General features: G+C 28.7%; 1 protein-coding gene across 1 annotated transcript in view; it reads right to left on the minus strand.

Annotated features, from left to right (window-relative positions):
- LOC147064588 (uncharacterized) overlaps positions 1 to 20,408 on the minus strand; it is a 234,243-nt gene that overhangs the window by 153,359 nt on the left and 60,476 nt on the right. The window lies entirely within an intron of this gene.

The following is a 20,408-nucleotide window of genomic DNA, read 5'->3' on the forward strand; positions in this document are numbered from 1 at the left end:
ATATTCTCAAAAAACATGTAAATTTAATAACTAAATTATCGTATAAAGATGGCAAATCCTTTTATAGAGTGATGATTTTACTTTTGAGATGATCGTTATGGAATTTAATACGTGCATTCAAATGGCAGACATTTTATTTGTGTATTAGATCATCTTACTCGGTTATATATGTTATGGATTTAGTATGGATTTTGGCAAAAAATTGTCAACACAATGTTCACATAATTATTAATTTCACGAAATAAACGATGTGTACATTTAAATAAAAGTGGTTTAACTTCAGGTACATTATAATGTAATGCAAGTATCCATCGAATCATTGTTTTTTGTAAAAAATGTTTTTATTTGTAAGTATACAATTATTTTAATTCAAGCAATTGCATTGAACAAATTTAATAATTTGTAATACTTTGTTTAGAAAATATAACTATAATAAATAAATTATACACTTTCATTGACTTGCCAAGATTTTACAAGAATATAAATTATGTAATTTTTTTTCTTTTCAAAACCTTCAAATCAAGTGTGATGATTGCATAAGTGAAAATACACACCGCGATGCGATCATTGCATTATGTTTCATTTTATTGATTTGATTTGATTGCATGATTCACAATGCGATCAACATATGCGATCATTGCATAAGTTAAATCACCACTTAACATATTTTTTAATGTAAATTAAAATTAAATTAAATTAAATCATCATAACAATTATGATTATTTGCATCACCTCATATTCATGCTAAATGTGGTATAATCTCTGTCTATATTGACAATCGCAATAATACTTAATGATAGATTATTTCAGTGGGTAGGTATATTATATATATTATGTAAACACTATCCTATCCTATAAACAATGTTGAATTATCATCACACATGCCACGAGCAGCAAATAATAATAATTGTTATTAATCCAAGCGCTGATTAGACTAAATCCAGGATATATTCTAAGTAAGCACCTAACAAATATATTTTAATGTTCGTTATATTATGATAATTATAATTGAAACTAATACTTTCACAGACAATCATCCCACGTAAACTTTCTTCAAATTAAAATAATTTTAGGTATTTAATTTTGTTATTAATATTATTCTCACATAATTTTCCAAAATGTTTATTTAAATTGATGTATAGAATAAAATTATTATAAATTAAAATATTCATTTTTCACTCCTTGATTATAAAATGTATTCACATAACTTAATATCAAATTTATTTTAATCATCATAACGATGCATAAAATATTATTTTGAGAAATTATTATGCATAATTTTCTAGAATAAAGGTTTGCTTAACCTTATTTAAATCTCCATATAAATTCACCGCAGTTAACACACACATTTGCCAAAGACTTTAAGCAGTGTATACGCCAGATCCCAAATACCCCGAAAATGTGAAACGTAAATCACAATTTATGCTTTAAAATAGAACAAATGGACTATATATATTATTATGTACGTGGAGATATCTTAATAATAAATAATAAAAAGATAAGATAAATTATAGTAACGGAGACAGATACACTAATAGTGTTAAAGTTCTGTATAATTACTAATTATAATGAAATGAGCCTACCTTTTAGTTGTCATATACAAGTACATTAGAGATATAAAACGATCAAATGGTTGTCATAACGTGTCATCCGCAGAATTACGTGACAGCAAAGAGCAATGAATCGAGACGAATAAAGAATATAATTTGAAAAGATTTTCACCGGTGGATAAAGATCTCAATAATATGATAATAATAATTATTTTTTATAGTCGGCTACCTCCATTTTTATGTTTTTAATATTATTCATGATTTTGATGCTGTTAATACTTTTCAAATCCAGCTCAATTTATCAGTAAAATATTACTTAGTATTTAATCGAAGATTGATTTCATAGTCAGTTGTATTCATAAGTCTGGTCATAAAAATGGTTTTTACCTATATGTTTTGTTTGATCAACTTAAAACATGATTTTTAATGAACATTTATAAAAAGGAAATATTTTCTTTAAAGCCCTAATATGCATGATATTTTTTTTACGATAATGTTAAAATAGCAGAATATAGAGGTAACCTTAAAACTAAGGCCTCAATGATTTTTAATGAACATTTATAAAAAGTATATATTTTCTTTAAAGCCCTAATATGCATGATATTTTTTTAACGATAATGTTAAAATAGCAGAATATAGAGGTAACCTTAAAACTAGCCTCAAATAGAATTGAAAGTTGTAAAAACGCACAAATTGTTAATAGTAGGTATACATACTAATTGTTGAAATATTTTTTTACTTCTATTTTATCATTTATTTATTTAACATAATAAATCAACTTTAAATACATTTTATGGGCGGAGTGTGCAGTTCAAATAAACCATAACTCAGACTTCAGGAACAATTACCCTCCCTACCACACTAAGCTCTCTCCAACCCACCATAAGCTAGTAGTCAATTGCTGAATATACAGAATCTATAGAATGGATTTAAACACACATAGAACAAAAGAGAAACACTACAGAGGTACGAATTCGATTAAAGCACATCATTCAATCGCGCGAACTGAGGTGTGTTAAGCTCTGCGTAAAGAAACTCCAAATATGACTTATATTGTCTTATCGCTTGCGATCGACGATTGGTAACGTATCCGTTTATAAAGTTTTGGGTCTCCGATTCAAATCCCGGCTCTGGAAAATTCACATGTTATTTTTCAATATGTTTTTGGATCCACATAGGGATTGCAATCCCGGTTTTCATCGATACGGAAAAAATGTTTTCTCAATTTCGGTTTCTGTATGGAATTTGTTATTTTCTGATAAACCGTTACAAGAAACCTCTTATATTTATATATATACATAATATAACACAGATAAATATAAAGGCACCTTGAAAACTATTATATCACTAAAAAATATTTATATATAACTTCAATTACTTTCTCATAATAAATTCATTATGTAGTACGTTATCATTGTAAATGCATTATATTTCTTCGATGATAATTTGTGTAAATTTGATTCCAATAAAGTAAATAAAATACTTTTAATAATCAAATGCTATCAAATAAGTTTCTATTTATTTGGATAAAAATTTATACTGTCAACATTTTTTATTAAGTATAAATAATTTCATTTCTTTCAATGCGCGTATGTATAATGCATTCTTTACGCTTTATGATGATGTAATAAAATATAATATATGGATGCTGTAAAATCTTTATTTTCACAAATCGTAAAATATCCATCTAAGCCTTATCAAAAAACAGAATTATTTTATATATTTCAATATCGGTAATCATACCTACCCATATAATTTTACAGACAAATAACAAAGTTTGGGTAACATTATTATCGTAAAAGATTGTTATATTTATTTTAAATTACAAAATCATCAAAAAGTCTTGTGTGTAAAAAAAGTAGTAGCTAGTAGCTACACAATATAATATATTTTAGTATAAAAATATTACGCACCCTTAGATAAATATTAATCTTCAAAGCATATATTATCATCTAAAGACTAAATGCAAAGAATGCAACGTTATGCAGAATGAAACACATAATCATTAACCATATGCGTAACACTTAAAAAAAACAATATAACTATAACATAGCTACTGTACGACAACATTATTTAGGCAACAACAGGAAGTCGCACTTGTCGCGGATAGAATATTTCTCAGTGTTGTCATTTTTTGAGAAAACAAATCCCGCGAAATTAGGTTTTTAATTTATATCAATCAGTAAGTTCTCAGTAAGTAATTAATTTAGGAGTCCAATTATTGTTCGATAAGTATCAATAGAAAAATTATTTTAAATAATTTCACCTCTTAATTATTACTATTATATTAGGATAATTAATACAGCGTAATTATTGAATTTGGAAGGAAATATATCATTGAACCCACATTAGCTGATAATATTGCTGCAGGTATTTATTAATTAAATAATTAGGAGAACACAAATTATGACTAAATAAGTAGAAGTGAAAGATATAACATATTCAATATGATTTTGATGACCCAATCACATTTTTTTATAATTTACAAATGATGTCTTTTATAACGTATTTTTAGTAAAATTGTTGTCGAAACACATACCTACTGTGAAAATAATTTTCTAAGTATAAATTAAATTATATCCACCTAACATTATAAATTTTAAAACAATATGTACCTACTTATCGGTAAAAATACAAGGACAATTAATTAACTAACCGTAAATACAAATAAGATTAAAATAATTGATAACGTCATAAGGTCATCAACACAACTTTTAAAAGTACATTTCCAAGGACACGACATTAAAAATTGATTAAATCAATCATCATGTGAGGTATTCTACACCAGACATATTGGTTTCATCATCACTCGATACTAATTTACTTTCACTACTGCTGTCAAAATCGACACTAAAAACTAAACTCATAGTCTCACAACATCTATCTTTTACCATATAATCCTCTTCCAAATGTATTGTGTGTTCACATTGTTTTTTCCAATCGTCCGGTGTTATCGTTCCAAAAGCATCTTCTGTTAGCCTCTGCGTGTCAGCTGTTCGGCAATCAACATTATTACTTGCAATTCTTCTTTTCACAAGTGACCAGATAAATTCTATTGGGTAAAGATCACAGGGGTATGGTGGTAGACGAACTACTGTTGAGCCTTTTTCTTTAATCAGCTTGTCGAATAAATACTTTGGTGGTGGTTTATTTCTATCAATTATTTCTTTTAGAAAGGCTTTTTTTTAAATTAAACCCCTAACTTATGTAACCGTTGCCGTAAAAATTCTTTACTTCCTTGAAAATCCATGCACTCTCCTAAGGAAACCAGTAAGTTTTGCAGCGTCGGAACTTGTTTGTGGACTGTATAAAACTCCTGCACTTTTTGACGTATGGTACATAAGTCTATACTGTCCAATGCAATCTTATTTTTTCCAGGCGTTACGATTTTTGAAGAGGAGGCACTCGCTGTAGTCATTTCTGTAATGATTCTAGAAACTGTCCTTGGGATATTCTTGTAAATTAATGATACACTACGTATAAGTATCTAGATAATTTTAAGCATTTTTGTAAATTTGACATCTCCGTAATAATTGATTTAATGCCAATAATGTTTATTCTTGAAATTATTCTTCTTGCCAATTTATTATTACACAGCCAGTGTACTTAAATGATCATTTATACTTATTTATTATACGTCAAAAATAATAATAAAATAGATTACAATACACACAACTATATAATATGCAAACATAATTCCCAGTTTTTGGGGAAATATTTCTAGTATTACAACACTGAATTTTGACATACCTGACAATGAGAGCAACCTGTGATATGGTATTATATAGGCTCGCCTTTTAAATGCGACTCTTTTTCTTCTTCACAATAAATCAAAAGTTTACTAATAATTTTTCGAACATGACTTCGTATTGTTTTAGACATCTTTTGAATATAAAAAGCTTCAAATTACGTAATTGATAGATGCATCCAATACGACTGTCAAAAATGTAATGAATAATTTGGGGGCGTTCTTTTTTTGAAACCGGAAGTTCGATTAGCTGATTGTAGTTCACAGTTTTGCCACGTAGCCAAGATGAAGTTGCCGGACAATACGTCGTGGTTGGCGATCAAAAATATTGCCATTTTTTAAATTCCAATGTTCAATATATTTTTTAATTATTGATAGATAATGAAAAGTACAAAACAAAAATAATTAATAGTTTATATAAACTTAAAATATTTGGCGTCGTAAATGGTTTATTTGAATAAACGCAAGTACTGCACATAGTGTGTTGGTAACATTATTTGTATAAAAATAGGATCAAACTTGTTCATTGTTCACAATTTTTGTGTGTCTACTTCACCATGTTCGATCCTCAGAGGATCATAATAAGAGCCTTCACAGAGCGGAAGTTGTCTTAACAGATTTTGTTTTTACGAAAAAAGGATGTGAGCCACTTTTGCTCAACCTATTAGATCTATACTCTGACTCCAAACACAAATTTAAAATCAATATGTATATTTTCTAGACCCAGGATTCAAACCTAGGACCCACGACATTACAAGCCGACGCTTAAGCCATTCGGCCATCGTAACCATGTGTGAATTTACATAGTAATAGTAAATGTATTTAAATTTTGATTCCAATTCTCTTTTTAGTTTCATTTTGCGTATATACTTGTTAGTCGTAACAATTTTGATGTGTCCAAAACCATTGAATGATTTTCAATACAAAAATAATTTACGTTAGCTTGATTTTTGTTTACAAAGCGTATTTATTTGACATATGTCAGTTTTATTTCAACATCGGAGCCACTCATTTAACTCGCTGTGCGTTATATTATATATATAATAATATATATATATTATGCACCCAAAATCGGCTATATAACACATTACATAAATATGACTATGCGTAGAACTATTATTTACTTACACATATTAAAAAAAACTGAATAGTCATAATACTGTAAGAATAACTATGTACACTCAATCTCTTCATGTTGAGAGCAGACCTGTATTTATTATTGGAAAAAGTTAGATAGCTTGTAATAAAAGGTTAAAGAAAATTTTAAAGAAACCATAACTTAAATAAGATTGTAATCAGAGAATCACCGGTGAATTCTAATATTTGATATGAAAAAATATAAAACAGGAACATAAGTATTACCTAATGCTTGTGAATTCATTGGCCAATTTTCTATTGAAAAATACTTGTAGCTAGTGCGTATCTATTAAATATATAAACAATACTGCTATCGGTGGCTATTGAGGGAAGTTTTTCATATTTTTGTATTGAAGTATTATAATTTTTACAATAAGTTAGTTGTAATTGTTACAACAATTTCACACCTGCACACATCGTTAACACCACCTCTTTTGATTGCGCTATCGCTTAGAGCGAGATTTTCGACTGTTTAGACGGCTAGCTTATTGTAACAATTATAAAACCTCAATAGAAAAATTTGATTTACTACCCTCGATAACCGCCAATAGCGGTTGATAGCAGTCTTGTGTATATAATAGATGCGCTGATCTTCCAACGTACAGTATAAAGATATAATGCACTAAATTATCGATATAGTTTTTTTTTACAAAGTTTTTCTTAGCTCGTATTCTTATTTGTCCGGTGGTTCTTTGTCCGGTACAAATCTTGCAATCAATTTTTAACTAACTTTCCGACTAGCTAGATATTTGAAACTTTTAGAATATATCAGAACACGATGCCAATGCATTTTTTAATACTTTTAGTCATCTTTAAGTAGAATTGAATTCATTTTCAGTTAATTCTGTTTTGTATGAAAAGTTATTTCGACACCACTATTGGTTGCTATGGGTCTAGGGTCCTAGTAACTAAATTATTAATATATACGTGCGTTACTATGAAAATCAATATGACATGTCAAGTACAATTTTTTTTGATCGTTTAAGCTAGTCAAGTCAAGTTTATGTGGTTCAACAGAATTTAAAAACGTTGTATATAAAAAGTTCTTTTTATATTGTAATTATCTTTGTACTTATTTGAGTAATTGGCAGTATGTTGAAATAACTTTGTTTCTCGATTTTATTATTGATAAAATATTTCAATATTAAATTCTCGCAATATTTTATGGATCGAAAAACGAAAACAGTTCGTTAGACATAACGTTCACTTTGATGGCAAGCCACACATTATATATTATTCTAGTCAAAATCCCATACAATGCGAGCGTTGTATCAATTAACCTATTGCACTAATTATTCTATATTAAGTATGTATCTTCTTCTAAATAGAGTGATATGTACTTACGATTATATACTTCTAAATAGAGTGATATGTCAAAGCTGTTAAATTATCAGTAAGAGTTTTGTTATATATTATGTCTAGTTTTCATTGAAGAGGAATAAATTGGTAGTTAGATAATACATGCATAATATATTTAATAAATTAGGTAATACTATCCAACGACGGTACTTAATAGAGATTAATTTTAGTTGATGAGAAAAGAATACAAGCTTAGTCTTTGGCATCTTCGTCTCGCATAGTAAGTCTATAAATTTATATGTTTAGAGTCAACAACTATTTATAAATATGTATGTTAAAAAATCAAGGTCATCTAATATATCGAACATGTACATTAATCACAGAGAAATTAGCATTATGCCTGATTTTAGAAGGCATGACAAACTAAATTGCAATTACTCCATAACATGATTTCGAGACTTACCAACTTTTGGCAGTAACCCACGATATATTAGTTTTATACACATCATAATATCATCATAAAGTAAACTAGGAATTTGTTAAACATAGCGAAAGATAAAACTCGGCTCAATTAACCTAATTCTATGAAACATCAATTAGAAATTATATACTTACTAATTTTGAAATCACTTTATTACAATAATAATTTTACTATATCATTTTATAAATCAGAATAACTACCTTACTAATTTATAAAAATTATGCGATTTTTTGATTTGCGACACAATTGAATCAGCCATACGATATAATTACTGAATATATTCAAATTTTTTTTAACAAAGAAAATTTCAGTTCAATCTTCATCAATCATATTCTAAGACGGTGTTAATTAGACTCTATAGGGGGGGTTTCTTTTATATTAAAAAAATATTTCTAAATTAATACTGAATTGCTTTTTACCCTGGTGTATAAACTCATTATTAGCCTACCTAATACATAGAATAAAAGGCATTCAGTAGCCAATGGGCTGGCCTAATTGCTACAGTAATTAAGTTAGTCAAAATTACGTGACAGCTAAAAAAACTATAGCATAATTGCCTACGCAATAGCACGATATGAAGTTTGACGTAGAAAATTACGATGTCTTGACGTAAACAGATGCACGGACATTTTTTTATTTCCAAATATTAAGTATCGTATGAACAAAACTAAACTGCGACCACGATGAATGACCATTAAGGCGATGTCTTTACCTACCAGAGGCACCTAGCGGAAAAATACGAAGCTTGCAATTTGAGACATCTTTTTGATAATTAACAATTTAAAATCTATTAATTAATAAATAATATTGAAGTATCTGAAAACATTAAAAAGAAAAATATTTTTTTTATTTTAAGTAAAAAAAAACTTACAATTGTAAAAAATGTTCTAAAATGTGAATTTGTCAAAGGACCCCAACTTATTATTACATATATTGTATGGTCATATTTATTTATAAAATTTAGTTTAAGTTTTCTATGCTGTACTTAAGAGATTTTTGACTAATAATTCATAGTTTTAATATTTTTTATATTTATTTTAAAAAACATTGATTTTTTATAAAAATATAAATGTGTATAACTGGTCAAAATGACAAATGAAAACTGCCTTTTCACACACACATATAGAAATAATGGACCAAATAAAGTATTTTTTTATTATTTATAACACAATATTTTCCATTAAACTAATAGTAACGTTGCAAAAAAGATTAATCTATTACAATTAACTCTGACTTTCATATTTTTTTTCTCAAACGCATTTAACTTATACCACTGATGCAACAATGTAACTATGTAATTAAATGATGACTATATAAACTTTACTTTCAAAACTATAATGCATATTAATAACATTACCATAATAAAGTTTGCTTGTAACATCACGGGAGACAATCACAAAAGTATGCACGAAGTCTCGTTTGTTACGTAGGTACCTACATTGGATCGTACCACAGCCATACAAAAACTCATAGATAATATACTTGGTAAGTTTTACCTCTCGTATCCATGGCGACGTGTCTTGCCCTGAGTTTGAACCGCTTCGCTGAACTTTCGGCTCCAATATTAATTATCATTCAGTTAGTTGCTGCGCATTTCTAAATACACGCTGAGCTAACTTTGTCTTGCGCCATATTGATTTTATTTTCAATGTCGATGGTATCATAGGAAATTTGATTGGTTTTGACTGCATACCAACTCGTCGCTTAAATTTCTACTAAGGATTATTAAACTTTTTTTCATTGAAATCTTTTCAGAATTTACAATAAATGTAATATTTGTATTATAATATAATTACTTACGCGATACCTAAAACTATTTTATCTTTATAACTGACTTTATAATACCAAATCTTCTGGGTTATGTATAGTAGGGTCGCTGCCAAAAGTTATTAAGTCGATAATTTTGGTATTTAGAGTTAACAACGGATTATGTCACATAATTTATGTGTATATTATATACAAATATGTATGCTAGAAATAAAATCATGATCTTCTGATATAATTATAGTATATACCACATAAATCACAAAGAAATTAGCATTATGCCTGATTTTATAGGGCATGTCAAACTTCAAATCACAATTACTCCATAACATGATTTTGAGACTTACCAACTTTTGACAGTAACACGATATATCAGCTATAAACGCATCATATTATTAAAAAGTAAACAAAGAATCTGTCTTATCAACTTTTGGCAGTTAATCTATGATTTAATATACAATGTCATCATTACGCTTTCAAAGCCAGCTGTATAGTTTTGCAACAAAATAAACATAACTGGTTTTGAAGGTGAAATGATGAGAATCTACCTGTATATATTTCAATTAAACTGATAATCTGTTTTCTCCTCCACTCGGTATATAAAAAACTCGATGTTGTGTATACAAAAAGATAGGTACCTTACGTTACTTTATGATGAACTAGTGCAATACTGTTCATCTATTAAGCTATAAGTGCTGGTTTGAATCCCGGTTTTGGAAAGTACTACTTATCTTAAAAAAAATGTTTATTTATATTATTTCCATTCTATAAATGCCCGAATACTCCGTTAACTCCGAGCTAGTTCGACGCGAATGACACGGCTGCCGTGTCTCCGTTAAAATGGCCATTAGATGCAATTAGCATGTTATTTAAATGTGGTAATTAAAAAGTACGCAGTGATTGTGGAAGCAAAAATGGCAATTTACTGTTATTACATATGACACCATACAATCACAATGGTACAGTTCGGTTATGAGGAATACAGCGGAAAACTCATTTTAAAAATAGCCAATGTGCTGGATTGTATGTTAGGCTAACCTAACCAACCCTAACCTAAACTAACCCAAACTAACAAATAATCCAGTATATCGGGTATTTTCAAAATATGTTCATAGCCGAACTGTACCGGTGTAGATCTTTTTGGTTATAAAGATCTTAATTAAATGGAAAATAAATATTGCTACAATCATTTCAGAATGACTACAAGATATTGTTTTCAAAAACAAAAACATAAAAATTGGATGTAAAATTGAAATTTAGAAAACGTACATAAAACCAAGTATGACATATTATGGGATCGAGGCAAGGACAAACATAGCCAAAACAAAATATAACATGGTACGGAGCCTAAAAATGACACTTACATGTATTATAATCAAACCCTTCAGAAATTACACGAAAAAAAAACATATCCGTAAATTTTTATAAAACTTTTGTAATGAATTCTTAAATGTACACTTAAAAGGCATGGAAGAAACTAGGATTCCTCATATAGTATTTCACTAGCATGGAAGACCTCCTAAAAGATGAAAAGATACGTAATAATAATAAAATACTTCCACTTATAATATATTTTTACCCGAAAATCCTTTTTACGCTCAATTGAGATTTTAAACAAAGTTTCATCATGGAAAACAATTTTTCACAGTGGTGGATATCTCTTTTGTAAAAACAACCCGTTTGACCTGCTTTGTCGGTGTCATTAAATAAGCGTGCTTTTGTGAAAACTAGAAATAAAGAAGACCATAGACATTTTTCTCTTTGACTCGGTACTGTAGTATGTCGCAATAATAATAAAACGGTCACACTATAATGAAAATATTTCCGAGTATCATATAATAATATATTAGAAATAGGTATTGCCAGATGTATCTATAGGTCGCTATAACATATTATTATATGATGCCAAATTCCAATTTTGAAATAAATTTTCTTGGTGTAAGATTTTTAAAACATAATACCTATTATTAATATACTATTTTTTCTTTTATTCAACGAATAATTCACAAGATTTGCGAATGTAATATTATATATACTGAACATACATAATTTGAAAACAACTCATGTATTACTCACTAGAAAAAATCTTTTTCTAACAAAATGAAAAGAGAAAAAGTCAATTCTACTAAAAAAAAAAAAAATCTCAATTCTACGTGGTTGTTTTCATTGAACAGAATTATTTGCAGATAGTGTTGGTTAGTTTTTAAAATTCAATTAAACCATGGGAACTCTAAGCCACACTAATCAAAAAATATCTAAAATTATGCCATTAAATCATACATCATTTTAGATGTCATATAGATAGAAGAATATTTTTTATCTATTATGGGTTGATTTCGGCAGGGCTTAAGGGGGGACATGCTCGTCGAAGGTCAAAATTGAGTTTTTATTGTATTTTCAAACCATGATCCTGGACACTCCTTAAACGTTCATGTTCATGTTCAAACACGCGCGTCAATATCATTTTACTCCCTACTTTAATTGTAGTTTGTTAATTTATGGCTACGGCCGTATGTTGTAGCTTAACCACTGGGGAATGACAAAAGAAATGGCGTATTTCAAAAAAACACTACCTTATTCTTAGGTCAAAGATCTTTATCACACTTGAATGGTCAAAAACATAGCTTATAATAAGTATCTTTAGAATCATCTTCAAATGTATTAATCTTGCCGATTTTTTGAATAATAAAATGCCTAATTCTTGTCAAATTTGGGATCACAGAGATTATCAATATAATTTTTTATCGTGAATATTTTACAAAAATTATCTCGTAATAAATTATACTAATGGTTTCATAAATGCGTTTAAAAATTAATAAACGTAAAAAATCTTAACACCACTGCACAGTTATGTACCGAAATATGACTATATTCTAAAACATTAGAGCGAGAGGTTTAAAAGAATACTATTTTATGTAACAAAAAAACTTTATGCAGTCATCAAATGTTTAAAATAACTATAAAGGATAATAAGGCTTTAAAATTATATAAATAGATTATCTACAACGTTTAAGAAGTGTCCAGAATCATGGTTTGAAAATACAATAAAAACTCAATTTTGACCTACGACGAGCACGAACAACGTTTATAACATGTATTCTTAATTCAATATAAACAATTAATATGTATGACTGAAAAACTGTGAACTATTTTAGTCGGATCGCCCATAACATACCTAAACTATTATGGTTTGGTTTAGGCAGGGTTTAATTTATTTAAAAAAAAAAAAACCAATACAATCTGCAATTTGTATTTTTAGTTCAATAAAAACAAATAATGATGACTGAAAAAGTTTAGTGCGCACTATTTATGTCGGATCTTAACAGCCTACCCCTACCCCCTCGCCACTGTTAGCTAGGTATATTATATTATACAATTTTAAAAGAAATTTAGAGTGCAAAAATATTCATAAAAATTTCCGGGTATTTAATTCACGTTCTTTTCTCATTATGACATCAGGGACGTTTCTAATTAATAACCAACTTTAAACATTCAAAATAATTTTTATTGCTCTTTTATGACAGCGAGAAAGTACAAGCTTATTTTGTAGGAGTAATTAAATTTTCAAAATGTTTTTAATTGCCTTAATGTAGAAGTATACCATTATGTACTCTTGCTTACATATAAATATTTTGCGGTAAATAAAAATCAATAGCGAATTATCTAGAAATTCTGCACGATATTATTGCATGCTTCGACTGGCATCGTCCTATTAAAATAATTGGGTTACTTTTAAACCGCTCGGATTGGTTTTGAGGTTAACCGCCGTTCTATATAGGTATTATTATAACACCGCAATGATCTTTAACCTATACATGACAAAATTATGCAATATTTGATTTTTAAAATCCTACCTTACTGGTTGAATTTGGTTATAAATAATTTATTCAATTGACGTTTGAAAACTGCAAAAAGCGTGGTTATTTGAATTAATTCGAATCATTTATAGGTACTTATGTATATATATATTAATGCTGACTATATTATTTAGGCCGTGTTTGCGATAAATGAAGATTTTTGAGTGCATATTACTTTGTTCAAATTATCACCATTTTAACACCCCAGTTACAATAATGTTAACGCTCACTGTGTCCGTGCGGGTTAGGCGTCTGGGTCTGGCAAATACACATACTATTTTTGAATTTGTATCTAGAGTTGGAGTATGGACCTAATACGTTGAGAAAGTTCCTAACATCCATTTCTTGTAAATACAATCTGTTAATACAACCTCCATTCTGTGGAGGATTCTCTAAGGATCAAACATGGTGAATTACTATAATGTCACCTTAGATTACGCATCCCAATAAACTGCATAAATTTCATGTAATATTTGCTCCTTCATCTGTATATTTCGGGTATTCTTAGAATTATCAATATTACATATAATTACATTGTTATTATTTTCAAAATCGATAACATTGTCCATTAAATATATATACTGGTAGACATCCTTCAGATTTTATTTATCTGTGACAAATAAAATATAAATGCCCATTGCAAACAGAGCATCGCAGTCCATTATAAACAAAAAAGATAGATCTAAAAGTATATGGGACAAAGATAAATAAAGGTGTGTACTCAATTGTGTAAAAGAGATACAAAATTAATGGGTGAGATCAAGTTAGTATTATGACTTGTAGGTTGGAAAAATGTATAGAAACACTTTTATGATTATGTAATGCCTTTTTGATCATTTTAAAGTATAAATAATAACAAATAATGACGATAAAACCTTATTAGATTTATTTATATTGTCAAAATCGGTATTTCCCTTTTATCTACCATAATATTATTGTCAATCTTATATGGTAATCCAAAGTGACGTCATCGGAACGACGGAAATTATTAGCACCGTAAAGGGGAGGATAACAGACTCTACTGATCTAGTTGTGATTGAGGAAATGCTGACGAATTTTATCGCCCTATTGTTTTGTATTGACAACAAAGCATATATATTAAAGTATGTCACTCATTTATTAATGCTAAGTGGTATGATTGCTACACCGTTATAGTAAAATAAATAACTGTAATTACTATTATCATTATTATAATGTTGTTTAGTTAACTAAGATTTAATTTACTACTTCAACAATAAAACCAGTGTAAATTAACATTGTATTTAGTATTTTCCTGTCACTTTCAGAACCAACTGTAATAATTTGCATAATTAATGTAGATACTAACTTTAGTAGGTAGGTAGTCAATTTTCGTAAGACTTTTCCACAAAATTTTGTAGGTACTTAACAACGAAAACAATTTCTTTTTAAGACTTTAAAAGTAAGTACCTAAGTGCGCAATCAAATTTCATTCAAAAATATAATGATGACCAGATACATTTTTTTAATTGCCTTTACAATCCAGGATTATGGATCTGGGCCACTTCACAAAAAGGTTTCATAACGATGCTCTGGGTTCAAATAAACATTGTAAAATCAACATTTGAGAATTTACGAGACCACGTATTTAAATCCGATACCCATGATTTTATAAGTCGACACGTATCTGCTCTGCCATCGTACACATCTAGGCACCTATCTATACTAATAATAAAATAGGTGTGCCAGTCTGATTTTTAGGTAACAACTCCAATATTGATGGTACTAACTTTTATCTTGATTCCCGATATCTCAAAAGAAACTTCCCTAACATAGCACACTTCCAAATATATAAAGGGACGCGCGGGTTGAGGCGAATACTTCACATACCAGAGGCGCCTATCAGAAATATAATATGAATCTTATATGTTTTACTTTAAATTAAAAATATTTTACTTTTTAATGTTTTTAGATGCGTATTTATTAATTAAAATACTTTAAAATATAAGGTATCAAAAGAAAATGTCACAATATGCAAGATTCGTATTTTTCTTCTAGGTACCTCTGGTAGGTGGATTGTTTGTATTAGAATTGCGCGCCTAAAAATTTAACAAATTCTGCTTCAATAATTTGCGACAATATGAGATCAAGTAGAATAGCGCACGCCTATAAAATGAACAATTATGAATAACAGAGTATTTCTTAGCTGTGTATATAATATGACGTTCATGTGAAAATATAGACAATCAAATATATATAACTGGTATGCGATCAGTAAATATTGTGGATAAATAAGTATAATAGTATGTTATTGTGATTACTGCAGCATTGATTATATAAATTCAAAATTACAGGATAGGCGATCAGATAACATAGAAAAAACAGAGTTTATCAAATTCTTAAATTCACGTAACATTATAAAAAAAATCGTAATTATAAGAATCAGAGGGAAATGAATAGTACGTTACCGTCAAATTGTGACAGTGAGCGGATTTATTATAGTTGAATTTTGAATAATTTTCTTGGAAATATCTAGGCTTAAAGGTTTGTGAAAAAAATGGTGACATGTGAAATGTAAATTAATGCTTTAAACGTTTAATTATGTACACGCCGAAAATATGTAAAGCTGTTACGAAAATGTGTGTGGCGGAATCCCATAAAAATATTTGTCAATTTACTCTGTATAATACGTTCATGTTGTATTTGCCTAAATTTATTAGACAGTATTGCGTTGTCTTCGTCGCGTGACAAGGGTATGGTCCCACTGGGACTCAAACGTGTATGTCACATAATATTTTGATGTTTAATATACATTAAGTATTTAATAAAGAGGGTGTGAGTGTTTATTTTTTCTGTCGTTCTCTCCGTGATTATATTTGCATTGTTATAATTTTTTGTTAAATACTGTTCAAAATTCAATCTTATAATAAACAGTTACAAATAATTACAAGATAAAAAGAACTTTTTATATACAACATTTTTAAATTTTCTGTTGAATCATATAAACTTGACTTGACTAGCTTAAACGATCAAAAAAATTTGTACTTGATAGAAATACTGAATAATGGAATGTCATTTTTTATTGATTTCCATAGTAATGCACGTATATATTATTTAATATTTCAGTTTTTAGGACCCCCTAACAACCAATAATGGTATCGAAATAACTTTTCATACAAAACATAATTAACTAAAAATGAATTCAATTCTACTTAAAATGGCTAAAAATATAAAAAGAATGCATTGAAATCGTGTTCTCATATATTCTAAAAGTTTCAAATGTCTAGCTAGTCGGGAAATTAGTTAAAAATTGATTGCAAGATTCGTACCGGACAAATAAGGATACGACCTAAGAAAAACGTTGTAAAATATACGAAATCTAGTAAAAAGTTAAATAACAAAAATAAAGAAAAACTCTGTTTGAGACTTTCCTGGTTGTTTGTTATTGTAATAGATTTTTCAGTTGTCGGCGTGTATTCTTTATCTCCTTGACGACGTTTCGGGTTTATTGCAAAACTAGTCTTACTCGCATACTCTGAGCAACGTTTGGACTCAACTAATCATATCCCATTTCGAAACATTTAGTGCAAGAACGTAGTGGTCGCGCGGGGACGGCGCGGCGGCGTCTTGCGAAACTCAAACGTATAACCGTGTGTAAAATGTGCGTAGACAGTGTCTTTTTGGGGCATAATACACACGGTTATACGTTTGAGTTTCGCAAGACGCCGCCACGCCGCGCCCGCCAAATGACTACGGCCGAGCACTTAGAGCGCATTCACACACCTTCAATACATTATTTTTTGAGAGTAGCATTTGTAACTAACCCCAAATGTTGAGTAAGACACGATGACAAGTCAAAAATGTATTACTAGAAAAGCTCTCCATGAATCAATTGAAGAAATATATTATATTTGAATCCTGACATCAACAAAGATCGCAGGGCAGTTTAATTAATTATAATTGAAAGACTACATTGTCAAGGTCATATCGATACATAAATTTTCATTCCTTGGTAATATTGATCAGTATTGATTAACTTTTTAGGAGAAAAATAATATTACTATCTTAAAATTAAATCTATAGTATTTTTAAAAACACTATTTTAGTCGCAAAACTTGTAAAATTATTTTGATGAATTGCTATAAAAATGCTGAATATCTTGAATAGATGCATAAAAGTTTATTCTACGTCTCAGATATAATATGGCTATTTGAATTCATATAAATATTTGAGATCGCTTAAAAACTGAAAGTAAAACATAAAAAAGCTCTTCATAGGAAACCTGCATTCAGAAGCTTCCGTGCGTTGCAGTTTGCCACTTCCCAAACCAGTTGCGATAAAACTCTCCATACAAATTATTTGTGAAATGAACAACGGCATTTGAAGCGAGTTTTCCTTTGCTTTGTGTAACAAAAAGCTTCCTGAAAGTTGTAACTTTAGCACAGATGTGGAGCAAAGTCTAACAAAGCTTCTCTTGTAATAGGACCCGCTCAGGTAAAAAGTATCTCTTGAGTCAATGAAATTTCTACAACTTGACATAGCTGCGCTGTTTTGAACACGTTCAATGAAGGATGGGATCTAATACTTAGGCTACATCTAGTGATGGAATAAAATTATAAAATTTTAAAAAACGATTTAATATAATCAGTTTGTGAATGAGGAATAAAATGATTGCCATTACATACATATTAAACTAAAGTACCTTCACCTCAATTTAATTGCACAAAGGCCTTTCCTTTTTGGATCTGATTTCAAGCAGGGCCGTTAAAATATTTGAGTTTTTTACCGTTAAATGTGGATATATTATAAAACATTAATTACGGATGGAATTATCCAAAGCTTATTCATAAAACTCTTTTGGGTTACTCCGAGCTTGTAGGATTAATTTGTCTGCTTTGAATTAGCACGATGATTCAACCATTTTCAATTCAAAAATATTTAAATATTTTAAACGATCTCTTCAAACAAGACAAAAACGTTGCAATATTTTTTAAATAGAAAAATATTTCATACTGAATATTTTTTTATATTATAATATATATATATGCAAATAATATAATAAAAAGAATATAAATGATTAAATACTTGGTTTACCTTGATTGATTCGTGTATGTTAAAAAAAACATTGTTTATGCTGTAAATTACAGTTATTTTTAATGACCTCAGAAAATACTCACTTACTTAACTTTACTAAGTATAAAGTGCTGCTATAAAGTTATTTATTTTCAATATTTTAATATTATAATTGTTTTACGTGACTTTTACTGCCCTTTTCTTTAGATCCAAATGTTCTTCTTCTAAAAACTTTCTTCTAAAAATAGTTTTAATGTTAAGCCAATATTTTATATAGTTTACATAATCGTAGCTTGTTTAATAAAATACTATTATCTGATAGTATTGTTTGTAAAAGGCATTTCAACGCCATGACAGTTAAAATAACTTCATCTCGCATTGAATAACAGTTTTAAAATTTTCACAAAGACCGAGTTTTAGATCGAAATCAACAAAGGTTCCGCTATTCTTTCCTGTTACTCTCAGAACTCTTTCCAACTTGAAAAATTCTCAACTGGACTCGTAAAGAAACTATTGTATTATCATTTCTAACAAAACCGTACAATGTCTGTTTAAAACGTCTTTGTTATTAATAAAATTATGTTAAATAGAATCCAATTATTATTTAAAAAATTGGTGTGTGTACTTATGTGCGTGCGTTAGAAGTTATACTTATTTGGAGTAACAAAACAAAAACAAAACTTGATATAACTTAGATTCTTCGACTAGCTCTTAATTATCTTATAAAATTAAACACTCAAGAAAAAGGACCGCTTATTGGAATGCCTTTGTTTTATTTATTTACACTTTAACTTATATTACTTAATTATATAATTATGTATCGTTGTTTTTATTTTTAAAGTGACAACTGCCACTATGACGTTTAATAGTTTGTTTACGTAAGGAATTGCAAATGGCTGACAATAATAAATTCGCTGCCTAGGCAACGTAACAATTCTATACTATAATATTATACTGTGTAATCGTCACGATTGAAGTATCATACTGTAGCGTAATGGTAGTGCGTTTGGCTAGTAACTGAACAATCGGTGGTTCCAATCCAATCGAGTGCGTTTATTTTTGTGTGAAAAAATAAATTATGTGTTACATATCACACGCCAAAAATACACTCTGATCTGATTTTTCAAACGCGCTTAAAGAAGTATAAAAATATATATATAGCAGAATATAATATTTGGTGTAACATTTTTATTTATTTTCAACATATTTTTAAGACTTCAATTTATTATCTTTTCTATTACGGTGCGGCTTGAAGAGTATTTACAAATATTTTTATTTCTATAGAACAATCAAAAACTGTGAAGATAAAATAAAAACATTTTTGGTTGTCAACGGTAAAGTGATGTTTAAATAACCTGTCAAAAATAAAATGGTTTCGTATCGTAAAAAATGAAACCAATATATCCGTCTTATTTAATATAAATAAAGAGAATGTTATTATTTCATTTACGTTTTCCTGAGTTTCCTTTTATACTGTTTCTTGGTAGTGTATATGAATTTCCACTTTATTCAAATGAAACATGATATTATAATACAGTATC

Source organism: Rhyacophila brunnea, unplaced genomic scaffold (assembly GCF_057557595.1).
Source record: "Rhyacophila brunnea isolate RB1 unplaced genomic scaffold, BYU_Rbru_1.0 scaffold_7, whole genome shotgun sequence".
NCBI lineage: Eukaryota > Metazoa > Arthropoda > Insecta > Trichoptera > Rhyacophilidae > Rhyacophila > Rhyacophila brunnea.